The sequence below is a fragment of the Thermobia domestica genome, chromosome 10, assembly GCF_964235325.1.
Source record: "Thermobia domestica chromosome 10, izTheDome1.hap1.1, whole genome shotgun sequence".
NCBI classification, from domain to species: domain Eukaryota; kingdom Metazoa; phylum Arthropoda; class Insecta; order Zygentoma; family Lepismatidae; genus Thermobia; species Thermobia domestica.
This window is the reverse complement of record NC_137463.1, coordinates 86032889-86050066: the sequence shown is the minus strand read 5'-3', so window position 1 is coordinate 86050066 and position 17178 is coordinate 86032889. Positions and strand designations below refer to the sequence as shown.

Sequence of the window (17178 nt, the reverse complement as noted above, 5' to 3'; positions counted from 1 at the left end):
CCCCCTCGGAGGAGACCAAAATAATACGTCTATAATATAATAATAAATAGAATAGTACCAGCAGTGACCCCCCTCCGGAATACTAAATGTGCCCCCCGGAACATTTTTCCTGAAAGAACGACTGAACGCAATTGTGTGTTTGAAGTGTAATTCCAGCAAGTAAACACACTGTACATAGTTTTCTTGATAATATTACTGAACTGATTTTACATTCACTTTACATTTTCTTTTCTATATTTTGTGTCCTGAAAAGCCAAACAACTCGCAAGGATTGTGAACAGAGATATCTGGGTAGAGCCAAACAGCCTTTTGTAGATTAAATTATAGTCTTTGATTATATTAATAAATAATTATATATCAGTCATTTATACGTTTATTGTAAATTTTGTAGTATAATGAAAAATTGTATTTGTATGGATTGCCCTTTAGTGAACTAAAATTGAATTTTTTTCATTTGTTCGGAATATTATAACGGATGGAGTAACTCACTGAGACGATGAGAGGCAAGCCTAGTTCAAGTGCGAGTGGAAGTTACTTTACACAATACAATAATAAGTTGAATTGTAGGGCGCTAACATCCCAGTGCAAATATATAGCCGGCGCATTTTCCCCTCTTTTTGGGGTAGGGCGCAAACATCCCAGTGCAAATATATTGCGAGCACATTTTTTCCTATTTTTGTGGTAGGGCGCAAATTTCCCGGGCGCAAAATTCTCGCATTCAAGGAAAATATAATGTCCGTGAAGTTGACAAGCCACTTATGTCAGACTCCAATTTCGAATTTAAACGTCGCTAGTGCTACGTTAGTGTTCGATAGTGACGCAAATCGTTAGTACTCCAACTGCATGCCAACACGCCCACTTCTAAGAATCATCTCAAAAATGAGGTTAACCGTTAGAGCAAGTAAGTGCTCATTGGTGCCATTAACATTAACGTTAATGCCTCCATCGTACGGCCCTTTGAGTAATAACAACACCACGTTTCTTGCTAGTCTCAATGCGTCCTTATATTCTCGCGAACATTCTGACGTGCCCAAGTTAGTTACTTTTTTTTGGGGGGGGGGGACTATTGTTTATCTGTTATTGTTTATTGTTTATTGCTAGTCTGCAGAGTAGTCCTTACATTAATATGCCATTGTTCTTGATAATCATTGCGTATTTACAAGCAATTTGTTATTACTGTTAGAAGATATCAAAAAACAACAGATAAAATCTACTACTTAACGGTTCATATTTTTCTTTTACAGTACATAAACGATTAATAATAATAATAATAATAATAATAATAATAATAATAATAATAATAATAATAATAATAATAATAATAATAATAATAATAATCTATTCCAGCATAAAAGTTATCAATTGAATCACGCTGGCAACAAGCGACGCATATTTTACTTCATAAAAAATCGTTTCTCACGATTTTCTGGAAAACTACGTATGATAACATCTTCATTATGTCAAGTTGTTTATCTCAGTGTGATATAAATGTCTTACCTCTGGACAATATCACAGTAAAACAAAAATTAAATATTAGGAGTACATCGTACTTTTGGACTACATCTCATTAACCATGGGAAGATTGAGTAGTGTATACTTCAGGATGTAAGTTTCAGCTTAACTTGCATCATACATTCTTAGGATTACAAAAAGGAAATTTGTTCGTTTGCATTTGATCAAAATTCTTAGGATTACAAAAAGAAAAAATAATTTTTCCGAATTCCGGAATTTTTCCGAATTCCGGATTTTTTCCAAATTCCGGAATTTTTCTGAATTCCGGATTTTTTTCCGAATTCCGGAATTTTTCCGAATTCCGGATTTTTTCCGAAATCCGGAATTTTTCCGAATTCCGGAATTTTTCTGAATTCCGGATTTTTCCGAAATCCGGAATTTTTCCGAATTCCAGAATTTTTCTGAATTCCGGATTTTTTCCGAAATCCGGAATTTTTCCGAAATCCGGAATTTTTCTGAATTCCGGATTTTTTCCGAAATCCGGAATTTTTCTGAAATCCGGAATTTTTCCGAAATCCGGAATTTTTCCGAATTCCGGAATTTTCCGATTTTACTTTCCGGATTCCGGAAAGTAAAAATTCCGGAATTGGCCATCCCTAATATATATATTAGGGTGGAGTGAAATAGTGGTCAAAAAATTTTTTTTGGAATTAATTTTTCTAATAGGGCGGAAAAGTTGCCTTACCATTAGAGTACTGTATCACAAAAATATTAGTCTCGTTAATTAATTCCTTTGGGTGCCACACGGGACTTGAAATTTGGCTGTAATCCAATATTTTTATCCGTATTGGTAAAAGGGACAAAATTATTTTTTTCTGTATTATTTTTTTCTAATAGAGAGAAAAAGTTGCCTTACCATTAGAGTACTGTGCCACAGAAATATTAGTCTCTTGAGTCATTTCCTTTGGGTGGTATACGGACTTGAAATTTGGCTGAAATATGTATTTTTAACAGTATTGTGAAATGAGGCAATTTTTTTTCTGTTCGGAAAAGTTGTTATACGACAATATTGTATCACAGAAACCGCACTCCTCTGAGTCATTTCCTTTTAGTGTTATAGATATAGAGGGCTCGAAAAGTTAGTTGTAACGTACTTGTATTTTTTACATTATACTTGAATGGAAAAATGAAACTAAGTATCTTACATATATGCTATATTCGAATACAACATCTTTATAATTATTACAAATATTTCACAAGTTTCATAACATCAACTTTTTTGTTCCTTATCTTAGTTTGAAAATCAGTTGGAAAATCTTTATAAACAGTGAACAAACATAAAAAAGAACACTACCTTGTACGTAACATTGGACTAGATTTACGTGTAGTCTGTATTACCCTACGTATATACTCGACTACAGGCATCATTGATAAATATTGTATATTAATAATATTAGAGAGGCGATTTTTCATTCTTGTCTCTTTTTGAATATAAGCTAAGAAAGCTTTATAATATGATATGTGAAAAAAAAAAAAAGAATACACCACTCAGTACAAACATATGACTTAGGTTTGTGTGTGTAGTGTATGATATAATAGACATCTTCACACAATTTTTAGATTAATTGCAAATATAAGAAAAGTTATGTAATGACATGAACATTTCTGATCTCAGTTTGAAAATAACCTAGGAAATCTTAATATACAAATAATATGTGAAAACATGACAAAATACATTACTTTCTATTCTTGGAAATGAGCTAGGAAAACTTCATATCAAAATAATATGTGGAGATACATGTCAACATACATTACACTGTAGAAAACTCTGACTTTGTGTTGAAGACAGGCGTACGTCTTCGGGACTCGAGTCTTGCCCTTACGTATCCATCTCGTGCACTTACACCACAAACACAAGACGATGCTTCTGTCACCAATTTTACACATCGTTCTACAGCTTGGCTAAGGCATGGAATATTCGGAATTTCAATATTTGTGGTATCACCTTGAATGACTATGAATATTCGCAGCAGTGAGATCCATAATAAGTGTGTGTGTGGGAGGGGGGGGGGCAAGTTATAGCCAAATCTGTCCAGTTTATGAGTTCTGTGTAGTCTTCAGCTTCAAAATTGAGTAATGGAATGTCATAATTTCTGATTCCAGGCATTTGCGAGGTTTTTGCCTTAAGGACTCGTAGTAACCCTAGTTCTCTGATATGTTTCTTCTCATCTGTCATCATAGAGAGGAGAATGTTTTCAGGATGTGCAAAGTATCCATTTCTTTGAAGTACAGGATCAATAACAGCCTTGTACTTTTCAGGAAGGAAGCGCGATAACTGAATTATTTTGAAGAAATGTCTTGATCCATCTGTGCCAAAACGTTTCTGTTTTATGCTGAATCAAACTGGCGCATACACTTTTACAACATATTGAGAGAGCACTTTTAATTCTTCTGAAGGGTTTGGTGTAGCTACATACAATCGAAAAATTCTGTTTGCTGTAGGAACCCACCTGACGTGCGAAATGTTTCCTGGATAGCGTTTTGCCAAAGAATCAGGAAAATGTCCATTTGAAACAGCCCTGCAAATCTCATACAAATATTTCTGATCCGCACTGAGATCATTATAATTCTCGAAAGCTGAAAGATGGCTCTCAATTACAACATATTCCGCAACTGGTTGGTTTTCACAATTTAATAATGATTTTCCAATCTGTCCAGAAAATGCATGAGGACCTGTTGTCTTACCATCGATTGATTCTAGCAAATGTCTTAAAGGGAGCTCATTTACGTGCAGCAGACAAACCAACCATTGCAAAAGTCTCTGAACAGACTCTTCTAAACGTCGTATTATTCCACCCTTTCTGCCAATATTTGTAGCAGTCCTTGTATTTGTAGCACGAAGATTTGAAATATTTTCACTCTACGTATTGTAAAATGCTTTGGCAGAATAAAAACACATACTCTCCATTTCAATTCTTTTAGTTCAAGTTTCTAAGACAATTATTTGGCAGGATATCAACCATTCCTCTAGTCTCCTTGCTTGCCAACCTAAAAGTTGGAAAATTTTGCGGAAGGAAAGGGTTAACCATGCTGGTGGCATCCAAAGATAATAGATTTCAACAAAAATAAATATTGATTTTTAAAATACTTACTAAGGAGCAATAACCCCGCACTATTAGAATACCGATGTGCAAACTTCAATTTTTCACTCCACCCTAATATATATATATATATATATATATATATATATATATATATATATATATATATATATATATATATATATATATGTGTGTGTGTGTGTGTGTGTGTGTGTCGATTATCTACCCTTGTTTCAAACTTTAAAGAAGGTCATCTTTTACACAATAGAGTCTTCGAATTTGTAAAATTTAGCCTATTTAAATATTATATATGGTATTTCATTTAAGAGTAATGTCCTACAATTAAGATTCTAGACTAAAGGAGACGGTGACGGTGATAATGTGAAATTGTGTAATGAAAAAATGGGAGAAACTGGAAAACTCACGCACACACAGTGATTGTTCACTACAAAGCCTAATTGGCGCGAGCCTCTGTAAGTAGAGTGATGGGGTAAAAGCTGTCTGTGCGGGACGCATTATTATTTCTATAATCTTCCAGTACATTCTGAATAATTAATCAGATTTCTCGTTCACTAAGTCACTATCGCACTGCAGATCTCTCCACAACTGGTGTCTTCCCGTTCTGCCTAAAGAGCCTCCAGTACTTTGTAGAAAATATTTTAAAATTATCTTACCTTTATGCAAAACGGGAATTCCCATTCTGCCTAATCTTTCAAGATGGGAAGTTCTGTGCAGAGGGATTTTCTCTAGGAAAGTTTTCTTTGGTAATTCTAACAGATTCTACAAGAAGAATAACTAAAACTTCAAGTTTCATCATAAATTTTAGATGTTATTCTACTTCCTCTTCTCGAAAACTTACAGCGTTATCCACATCTATTTTAGTAAAGATGAATGTATTTTTTAATACCTACAGGGAAATGGAAAATTGGCTCAGTTATAAGAAAGCTGTTTGACATTGTAACTGGAACAAGCATTTAAAAGACTTACTTCTGTCCAATATCAAGTCTTTACAACAAAGATTTATTCAGATTTTCAGTAGTTTATCTCCAGCAGTACTTAAAACATGCCACAGTACACATCCACCAGACATATTTGGCCATATATTAAACAGAAAATGCAAGAGAATGCATAAGCAAGTGGCTCTTGAAAAAAGAGCCTTTGTCTCATACATCACATCTCCTTTTTCGGCATCACCTGATCAGGTGATTTGTCTTCTATACATGACTCTATACTAGATGCAATATTTCATATATATTTGTATTGTCAATGTTAATACTAGAAATACTAAATACCACATATCGTCAATATAGCCAATACAATTTAAAACAAGATCTCATCAACACTGTTCTAAATATAAACAGTATGCAACCGCATCTACGTAAGCCATATTACGTATTACACGTGACTCCAGGATTCTTCTCAATGATTTGATTTTCTCTTTAACTCGCTTTGGATCCTTCGGCTTCGTTTAACATAGAAGCTTCATATTCTGACCGCTGATTGGCTACTAGTGAACCCAGTGGTGTCTTCCTGTTCTGCCTAATTCCTGTTATGTCTAATGATCCTCCATCACTTTGTAATACAAATTTTTATCTAATCTTATCTTTAGGTAGAACAAGAATTCTTGTTCTGCCTAATTCCTCTTCTGTCTAATGATCCTCCATCACCTTCTAATACATTTTTATCTAATCTTATCTTTAGGCAGAATAGGAATTCTTGTTCTGCCCAATTCCTTTTCTGCCTCATGTTCGCAAAAAGGGATATTTCGATTTAAGGGAAATTTAATAATTATTATTTTCCCGACAATTACAGTTGCTTTCAGTATTTCTTGATTTTCTTATATCGTTTCAGTTTCTCTGAAACTAAATTGGCAATCATAGACCATCATTACTTTACTGCGAGTACATCTACGCGATATCTGTTCACCGATGTTCACAACTTCACCTAGGAGATCTTATCCTTCTGGTTGCGAGCGTCCTGCTAACAGAACAATAACATAGTTAAAGATGGTAAACAGAAGCATTAAACATGTGCTTCTAGTTTGTAAAATGAGTAAAAAGAGGAAAAGAAAAAATAAAAAGGAAGGAAAAGAAGATTATTTCACGCAGATTAGTAACATTTCATGGCAACATTTAATTTTTATTTTAAATCTTTTATTTTTGTTTAATGGGTTTATTTCTTCCTAATGAATAACTGCGTTACGTTTATTTTTTCCTATTGAAAAATTTTCGTTAGAAAGACTGGACATTTCGATCTAAATACTGGAAACTTTACACTGAACCAGCTTCACACCTAAATGTTGTACACTGAAACAGCCGTGTTCCACTCCAAATTATTGAGTATGGTTGACATGACTGCGTGATGGATGACATACTTTCTTCCGGGTCTATTTCAGTATTAAAGATCTATGTTCAATGTCTATTTTAATAGTCAAAGTCTCTTTCAATGTTTATTTTAATAGTCAAAGTCTCTTTCAATGTTTAATAGTCAAAGTCTATTTGAAGTCTAGTTTTCGATTTTGCCATACTATTTTCCGTTTGTTATTTTTCCTTTTACCGCTAGTGCGTGTTTATTAGTGTACATGGAGAAAATCCCTGTTCAAATGCGTCAGACGTGACTATTGATGGTTGTGTCCAAAATTTCTTTAGATCGACTTATAAATGACTTTTCATTTATGTTTGATAGTGTCTGAAGAAGGATATGTTAGATATCCGAAACCGTTACTTATTATAATTTAAAATACAGTGGATTTTAAGCTTGGGTCAGTGTTTCTTTTGTTAAAATTCATGATGAAACTTGAAAATATAGTTATTCTTCTTACAGAATCTGTTAGAATTCCTGATCAAATTATTCGGAATGAAGGACCAAATACAAGGAAATTTCTGTCAAAACGGAAGAAATTCAAGGGACAGAATCATAGTCGCAGCCTAATAAAAGGATGATTATTATTTTTCTTCAACTATCATGCATCTAAAATATTATCTGTAATTCTTCACTATATTGAAATATTTTTTTTAATACTGAAAACCCAATAATATGCGCAAGACTGTTATAGTATATATATATATATATATATATATATATATATATATATATATATATATTTCACATTTTGATATTTGCTAAGAAAAAACTTGATCAATATTTCAGAATTAAAATAAATAAATATTTATACAACACTTAAAATAAAAGACTGCTACTGTATGTGCTACCTCATCAGAATGGATTTTTAAAAAAAAAATCAAATAATGTCAGACTTACTTTTCGTAATTAAAATAAATGGTCTTACAGTAATATGCTGAACGTATTTTAAATGTATAATAAATAGGAGTTACCAATATTTTCGTATGGGTGTGTGAGAAACTAATTAAAGCCAGTCTGCCCTTTTATTATAACATTTTTACGTTTTATTGGGTTTTCAGTATTTCAAAAAGAGAAAAAAAATATTTTAGTGCATTGAAAAATTACAGATAACATTATATAATATATGATAATTGAAGGAAAAAATAATTACCGTATATATGGTATGCACTAGTACATCCAATATATATTCCTATGATTCTACTCCTTGGATTTTGTCCGTCTCGTCAGAATTTTCGTTGGATCTTGACCGTCTTTGTTATTACAGCCATTATATACATGAATTCCGATCTGCATAAAAATACGCTAGGAGTCAAGTATTTCGGTGCTGCATTTTCCTAAAAGATCCCTCCCCGCATAAAATTCCCTGTCTTAGGCAGAACAGGAATTTCCATTCTGCCTAAAGATAAGATAATTGAAAATAATTTCTACAAAGTACTGGAAGGCCTTTAGGCAAAACGGGAATGAAACCCACAACTTGTTCGTTGAATGAGTTATCTCTTTTTCTTCATATCAGCATTGCACCCTATTGTCTTTAGATTAAAATTTTATTGCCAAAGAGACTCGACAATTGAAAGTTAGGGAGCTGTTCGTTTCCTGTTTAAATGCACATGCTCATTCAATCATGATTCCCCAGTTGAAGAGAGATATGAATTGCCATTATGACTCGGTGAGCAAGAAACCTGGCTAGTTTGAAGAGTGTTTTGAAGATTATAGAGACAAAAATGTGCCTCGCAAAGACAGTTTTTACCCTAGTGATATTAATATAAAGCTTTACATCTATTATTACATGCTTTTAATTTAAATTGTTTTGATGTCACATACAACTACTAGTACTATCTGTATAGATGTATTTCGTGGTATTGTATAGGCTATATAAAGATACAATGGCACACACACACACACACACAAATACGTCCGTATGGGGGACGGAGTGAAAAAGGAAAACACATGCAAACAAGCCTCAAATAGCTAATTTTCTTTATTGCTCTTATTTGGAGAGTTCAGAGCACAAGGAAATCAATTCCATTTACAATATGTGGGCATGAATCTTTTGAGCTCTGAAAATAACTTGAGAAAGAGCTATCAAAGATAAAGTGTGTCCGAAGCACTGTATGCTCCAATTGTATTTCTATATCATATTATCAACGTATTTGCATAATCTAACAGGGAGTTGGATTATATTTATTCCGTAACAAATCTCAGTTTTAATGTGATAATTTCATATTCAATTACATTTGTGACAACGAATCCAATTCCTCATTTTAAAATTTTCCATAATTTTCTTCAACATCGTGACATTGTTGGTATTTAGCGTGGTTGTTAGTTTGATCAGTCTGGCAATGTTCGGCGCTACATTGGATGTTCCAACACGGAGGATATTTTCAAGGCGGACATCAGTTATCCAAGAAAAACTTTCATCTCACACTCAGTTTAAGAGATCACGTAAGAAATTCATTTTCAATAACGAGTCAGGCGGGCTGAATTAAAGGTCCCAGTGGCTCGGCTGTTTTACATGGCTGGCCTAGACTAGATGTAATCGATTGTGTGCCACGTTTTAGCAAACGCATCCTTGAGGTACCCACGGATACCATTTTTCTTTGTCTTTTTTTATTATTGTGCTTCATTCGATCGCATCAGCAATACTGAATTCATGCAAATGAATAATGTATTTTTATTCTCCCAAGGAAAAAAAAACATTTACCAAGTTCCATACGTTTATTTTCAATGAAGTAACAATTGGTTAAAATCCCCTTTTCACTGTTTGGGATGGAATTTTGAAAATCTGTACAAGTGGTAAAATAAAAAATTTACTACGAGTTAAATATAATAATTGTTTCCAACTTGGTACTATTGAATTTTTCACTGTTAGAAAATTTTCCATCGGACTTCAATAGAACTTTATGAGATGGTCAATTATTATCTTTAATGGCAATTATATTACTGAAATAAAATGTTAGAAACCTTCTCAGGCTTAAGATCTAAGTTTAGCTCTGAAGTTAAGGGACAAGCGCACCCCCAGAAATTTTAGTTCAGAGGGGTCTAAATTTCGGATACTCCAATACTACAAGACACTACGTTTGTATAGTATTCAACCGGTGCTATTCTGCACTTGAAAAGACGACAAATAACTCTTGAGTACTGATCCACCTATATTCTGAGAAACATAACTAAGTTGTGCTTATAATAATAGAAAGAGTACAGAAGAAATGGGAGATCAAATATTTATGCTACGACAATCATTTCTCTGTTAAACATTACGTTGAATGAGAGGTGGGCCAGTTTTTCGTGGGCCACCCTGTATAATTTTATTAAGAAAGTGTACAAATGTATATCGAGTTATGAAGTTTCGGAGAGTCCAGATCTGGTGAACCTCTCAGCATGGGTGCACCCCTGTTAAAGAAACAAGCCTAGTGAAACACATGTATAATGGCTATATACAGGGTGTTTCAAAACAACACCGGCAACGTTTGGGAGCTGATTCCTGACACCAAGATAAGACAAAAAGTATAGCCCAACCAGGGTACACAAATGCTTCCTTGCCGAAAACACGAAAAAATGAAGTTTAAAGGTCTATAGCTCCAATACTATGGGGTCAAGACTTCACTTAGGAACTAATATGTGCGCTCCAAAAATACAAGTTTCAGAATACTAAAGTACTCACGCAATAAGCTTTATAGAGAGAGTTTGGCTACGGTCATATAATTTGAAGAACTCACCAACTATCTCTATAAACATTGTTATGGAAGTATCGCAGGATTTTGAAACTTAGATATTTGGTTAGGGCACATACTAGTTCCAAAGTGAGGTCTTTACCCGACTACGGTAGGTCCCATAGTTTTGCAGCTATGCACCTTTAAAATTCAGTTTTTCATGGTTTCGGTAGCCTATAACTCCGAAAGGAAGCATTTGTGTACCCAGGTTGGTCTATACTTTTTGTCTTATCTTGGTGTCAGGAATCACCTCCCAAACGTTGTCGGAGTTGTTTTGAAACACCCAATATAGTAGCTCATTATTTGATATTCAGAGTGTTTTTAAATACTTATTTGAAATTTGAAAGGTATAGAAATATTTTTTATGAGTTTTGGAGTTGGTTTTATTTATTTATTTATTTATTTTTAAAAAAAGAGTATGTTCTAATGTTAAACGTAAGTCTGATAGAATAGCACGAATTCATAATAAAACTATGTTAGCTAGCTTATTTGTAATTTAGATGTTTAGGTAGTAAGGATCACAAATATGTGGAGTTTTTATTTATTTTTTTTACGAAGTAATAGCATTACGGAACATCAAATAGCATGTAAATATTCTAGGAGTGGCCAGTACGTTACTTATTATTGTAAAACACGACCATAAAAATAAGTTGAACCCAAACAATGCATGTATGTAGAGTAAAATGTATACATCCTATTCTCCTTCAGCAAACGTTCACAAACAAGGCGGTAAATAGAAATTAAAAGTGCCTGCATCTTAAGGAACATATAATAAAGACAAGTTTTATTACTCTAGTAACAGACAACACACCATCCAACTACTCCCTAAAGGCGTTTACCATAGCACTTGTTACGTCTATTTCAAAACGCTTGCTGTATGCAAAATGGTAAACACAATATGGCTCGAAGACAATTCATTATGAATATTACAAATGATTCGAAACTTGTAATTATTATTATTTTTTTTCGCTTAAATAATAAGCAGTCCTCGTAAGATGGATAACAACAATAAATTGTCGAAATGTTGCTAGCAAGATTTAGTTGGCGGAAGCATATGACTAGTTAAAGTGTAAATTGTGCCATTGGATGTTTTATGATTGACGGAGATGAGGTCTAATAAGTGTTCATGCATAAACTGTTTAATTACATTGTAAAAGTAATTTGTTTTTCTGAATGCACAGTATGCAAAGCAGAGAATGTTTCATTTTTGCATTCAACAAGTGTATAATATTTTGACATTGCATCTCTGTTTGTTAGTTGGTTTGTTATGCTTTACTAATGTAAAACAGAAATTATCCATCTAATGCGTAATGCAATTTTATGTTTCTTAGTTTTAATTAAATCTATATTTCTTTAGCGAAATATTAGGAACCGCAGGGGCTCAGTGGTAAAGCGCTCACTTCTGGTGCGTGGAACCCCAAGTTTTGACCCAGCTCGTATCAAGTGGGCTTTATGGTGGACAAACAATGTGTCTCTAAGCTTTCTTGGAGATTTTCCGTTTTCTCACAGTTTCTGCATTATTGATCAGCTGAGGGGCTGCGGTGGCTCAGTGGTAAAGCGTTCACTTCTAGTGAAAGGGGTTCTTGGTGTGATCTCCTAGTTCGCGCCAAGTGAACTTTGTGGTGGACAATCACCGTGTATGTAGGTTTTCTCGAGGTTCTCCCGTTTCCCTCCATTTTCTTCATTCCACCATTTCATTGATTTCCCATCATCACCGTCTCCTTCAGCCTAGCCAACATAAACGTGGGACATAAAACTTAAAGATTTCATTTCATTTCATTTTAATCAGCAGAATATTTTCATTTCTATCAAATTCAGCAACTGCATGTTTTACAAGTGGTTTCTGTAAGTTGTAAAATTATGGGGGGAAACCACCATATGCACGGTTCTATTATATGTAATGTTATGATTAGATATCCACAGTGGCATATTTACGATTTTGTTTCGGGAGAAGGGGGCTTTGCTAACTTTATTCCTGAAAATGTGAAAATTCTGTGAGATATTTCATTTACTCTAAAATAGTAACTACAATTTTGGAGGGCTTAATCCCCGAAGCTCCCCTTAAATACGCCACTGGAAATACATAAAAAACAGCTTTATATATATAACTCACGATTTTTTTAATAAAACGGAAATTTTCACTTTTTTAAAAATTGAATTAATTTTTCAAGCCCAATTTTTGTTTTTCTGTAGTGAATTCTATATTTTAACAAAAAGAGAAATCATTACTGAGTGATTTAAGATAACCAGGGAAATACGGGACATAATACGGGACATAAATATCTTCCCTATGCAACTCCTTTATACAATAGCTAGATGTCTGTACTTTAAAATGAAATGAAATGAAATCCTTAGGTTTTACGTCCTACAGTTATGCCGGCTAAACTAAAGGATATCATGATGATGGGAAATGAATGAAATGGTGGAATGAAGAAGGTGAGAGGAAACGGGAGAATTCTGAGAAAATCCACACACACGGTGTTTGTCCAGCACAAAGCTCACTTGGCGCGAGCTGCAACCGAACGAAGAACCCCGGGAATCAGAGGTGAACACTTTACCACTGAGCCATTGCGGCCCCCATGCCGATACTTTGAATTTCAGCGAAATCTATACTATTGTTTCCTCCTATCTTTCTAAATCGATAGCCATACATGTGTTATCGATTTAGCTCGGAAGTAGGAAAGTAATAACGTTCTTACTTACGCTTATTACAAATCCACTCAAAGGCATATCTGTAGATCGTAAACAATGATTACCTAATGTTAAAAGTTAGAGGTCAGTACGATAGTAATATATAGGGTAAACCAGCGGTATTACGTGATATACTTTAATATCATTTTGATGTCCTCTTTACTTGAAATATATGGGTCAACAGCAACATGAAGAACTGTGCACACATGATATCTTATGCTTTCTTGATATGTATTATAGTGGCAAGGCCATGTTCCCGGTAGTGTGAATTGATGTCAGTTGTAATAGTAGACAGTCACGTGCTTATGGAAGATGTTGCAGGAGACATAGGAAACAAATATAAACAGAGACGTATTTGTAAACATTTGTTGTCAGAAGAGAAAATATTTATTCAAGAAAGATAGAAAGAATACTCATAGATATGGTTTATATTAGGTTATTCGTGAAAAATTAAAAAAAAAAAAAAACTACTCGTTCACATGGTTTATAGTATCATATTAGAGCCCTTGTGGAGTTCTGATATGCTTACGTTAGAACACATGTAGAGATTACAAAAATCAGCTAACTTCTTATATTTTGTGTACTATATAGATAAAATGAGTTCTCAAACAATAACGAAATGCGAAAGAAACAAAAAGGAAATCAGTGCTCAAAAAGCAGTTCAGAAAGTTACTGATGGAAAAGTGGTCAATGCATAAAAATACCAAAATCTGTACTAGCCATTGAACCATCTACGTTCCTGATAATGTAAGTGTATTTATTAATTTTCAAAGATTTTCTTAAGAACTGCGAATTAGGATTTACACTCATGTTATTTCGTTCAGTTCAATATGATATATCAATTATTATATGTTTCATCTTTGTTTTTTTTTTTTTTTGTTGTTGTTGTTGTTGTTGTTGTTCTACGCTCATAAGATTATTGAAATTAATTGCGTGACTTTAGAGTATCAATAGCTGGTGTTCAAATCTAGCACTTGCTGTAGCTGAGAAACTATAGAACAGCAATGAGGGATACTTCTACACAGGAGAAAAAGATATAAAACCAAACTCGAATGACTGGTACTATAAGGTGTCTAATAAGTTTAAAGTTTTTAGAGGTCAAAATTGAGTGTTTTTAAAGATTATTATGATACCATACATGCACCATTTTGCTTGATGACTTTCTGGCATCTTCCTGACAATACCATGGTCCCGTCGTTATAAAACTTCTGTGATTTCTGGTCAACAAATTGTGATCCGTGGTTCTCACAGAACTCGTTTCAAACTTACTTACCACCATTAATGGAGTTCTGCAGAAATCAAAACAAATGACAATCTGACGGTGTCAAGTACAGACTATACGTTGGATACACCTCCAAGACAAGTTATTTTAAGTTATTACGGATCGGTAAAAATGTATGCGTTCTCATATTGTCAGAGTGGTATAAGAAACCCTTTCTAATAACCAGTTACGGCCATTCTTTTGAATTGTTACATGCATTGTTCTAATTTTTGACAGTATATTTCCAAGTCTATCATTCTGCTCGAAAGCAGAAGCTCGTGAGGAATGATGCTATTCAAATCCAATCGAATACATAGCATTATCTACTTAAGCATCAAATGTGGAATTTGTTACAGGCTGTGGAGCTCCTTTTCTCTTCGACCATGATTTTTTTTTTCGAGCATTGTTGTCGTAGATTATCCACTTTTCATCACTTATGATCAACCATTTCAGATGTGACTCGAGCTCGTTTTAGTAGAGATTCTCAAACAGAAATTCGATCAAGTAAATGTCTATGAGTCAGATCATATGACACCCAAACTTTGAGCTTCTTTTGGTAGCTAGGTTTCTCCAAAGGGTTTAACACTGTTTGGTGGTTAGTGTTTAGATCATTTGTGATACTCGTATAATGACTATTCACATGACGATGTTGCCCATCTTTTGCCAAAATATTCTCCACTTTTGTTGTCATTGACCTACTGCGAGGTGCATCTTCGATATTAAAATTTCCAAAACGAAAGGGACTGAACTATCTTTTGGCTGCAGCTTTCGGTAACATATCTTGCTCTTTAATAGCTCAAATTATTCACAGCATTTACATCTTTATTGAAATGAAATTTTGCGTAGCTTTGCGGAGAGTTTATTCATATTCACGGCGCAATACCTTACGTTTGATTATAAGAATTCCACCACTTTTTGAACATCTACAAGCTTTAACTGTCAGTTGTCAAATAGAATTTTGTCTACCCTGCTTCGATTCATATATCCTGGAATTTAAGATACTAACGCCATCTCGTACGCAAAAGGCTCAACAGTTATTAAGTTACCTGATATTATTTTTGCAGAAATATGGAAGTGAAAAAACTATTAATTAGCAACACCCCGACGATCCATAAAGAACCCACAAACTTCCTCTACTGGTATGTCATAAAATAAGCTAAGATTGCGAATGAGATGAGAGAAAACATAATTTTCGTAGTGAGATTCCAGTCGAGACAGAACTCTTCCAACTCTTTCACTTTTCTTGTGTAAGTTAAATAAATTTGATAGATTTTTTAAATTTTCTAACTGCTTTAAATATTTCTGCGACTAGTGCTGTTAATTTTTTTTTTTTAAATATTCATTATTCGAATGTTGACTTTTCTACTTTGTATTCCAATCTCTGCGGGATCCATCTTAATACTGTCCTCCCATCTGCGTCTAGGTCTTCCTAATGGTCGTTTTCCGATTGGTCTTACCGCTAACACTTTGAAAGCGTTCATACTTTCTTCCATTCTAGCTACATGACCTGCCCACCTAAGCCTCTTAGACTTGACGAATATTTGTTTGAATAAGTATTCTTTATCCTCATAATTGTTTGAATAAACATTTATTATCCGAAAAAATGAATAAATATTCATTATTCGAATAATTACTTGAACAATTATTCCAATAAAGAATTTTATTCGAAAATTACATTATTCAAATATTCGAAACATCCATTATTCGAATAACAAATTATTCTAATTTTAACACCATTACTTTTGGGCCATTAAAATTTCTCTCGAGCCTTAAAATTTGTATCAATACGTAGGGCTCCCAGGTTTCTAAACTAGAAAACCGGAACACATTATGGAAATTTACAGATTATTCATAGTTCCACGCTCGTCTCTTGTTGGAATTAATTAAAGAAACTCTGGTATACAGTAAAAAGGATGATGTGCTAGAAGTTTCAATTTCACCCGGTAGGTCTCAACCACTGGACGATGTCTAGTGTCATCTAACGGCGCGATGTGTAACTCCTACTACCTTTGTTTTAATAGTAGAAAATGGGATATGGATAGTTACCGTTAAAGTCGCGGTTTCCCGTGAACGGATTGACTTCATTAACGAATTTGGCCGAGTAATCTCTTAAAGTTGTAAAATAAAAAAGGAAAAAAAGAAAAAGGTATAATATTCAAAAATTCGCTGTTATACAAGAGCTATCATTTTATTTATTTATACGTATTTTTGGACATAACCGGCATTTATGATCTTAAGCCATCACGTATGAGGTGACATCCCTCGGCGAGTACAGTATCTGGATAGAAGGAAAGGAAAAGAGCAGTCTAGGACATGTATTGTCCGATCCATCCCGGCATTTTCCTGTCGTGAATGAGGAAAACCCAGGAGAAAGAACTCACTCAAGACGGCTGAACTGAGGAAGCTGTTACACCTTTTCCGATCTAGTGACTCTCTACTGGGAATTGAACCCAGGGCCGCTCGCACTAAAAGTCGAGAGAGGTGGCAACTACGATGTGCGGGGGTCCGAGAGTTATCATGTGGAGTAACGGACTTACGTAAATACTAACAATAAATCCCGCTTGTGTGATTCTAATAAATAAAAGGTCAAAGTCAAATT

General features: G+C 34.1%; 1 protein-coding gene across 2 annotated transcripts in view; it reads left to right on the top strand.

The window, feature by feature from the left end:
* LOC145662525 (scavenger receptor class B member 1-like) overlaps positions 1–17178 on the top strand; it is a 319290-nt gene that overhangs the window by 59772 nt on the left and 242340 nt on the right. The window contains exon 1 of one of the 2 annotated variants that reach the window (XM_081728187.1): positions 13926–14065. The exons of the other annotated variant lie outside the window; for it this stretch is intronic. The gene's annotated coding sequence lies outside the window, so the exon portion shown is untranslated. Of the gene's footprint in view, positions 1–13925; positions 14066–17178 lie in introns of those variants that run through there. 2 annotated transcript variants of the gene reach the window in all.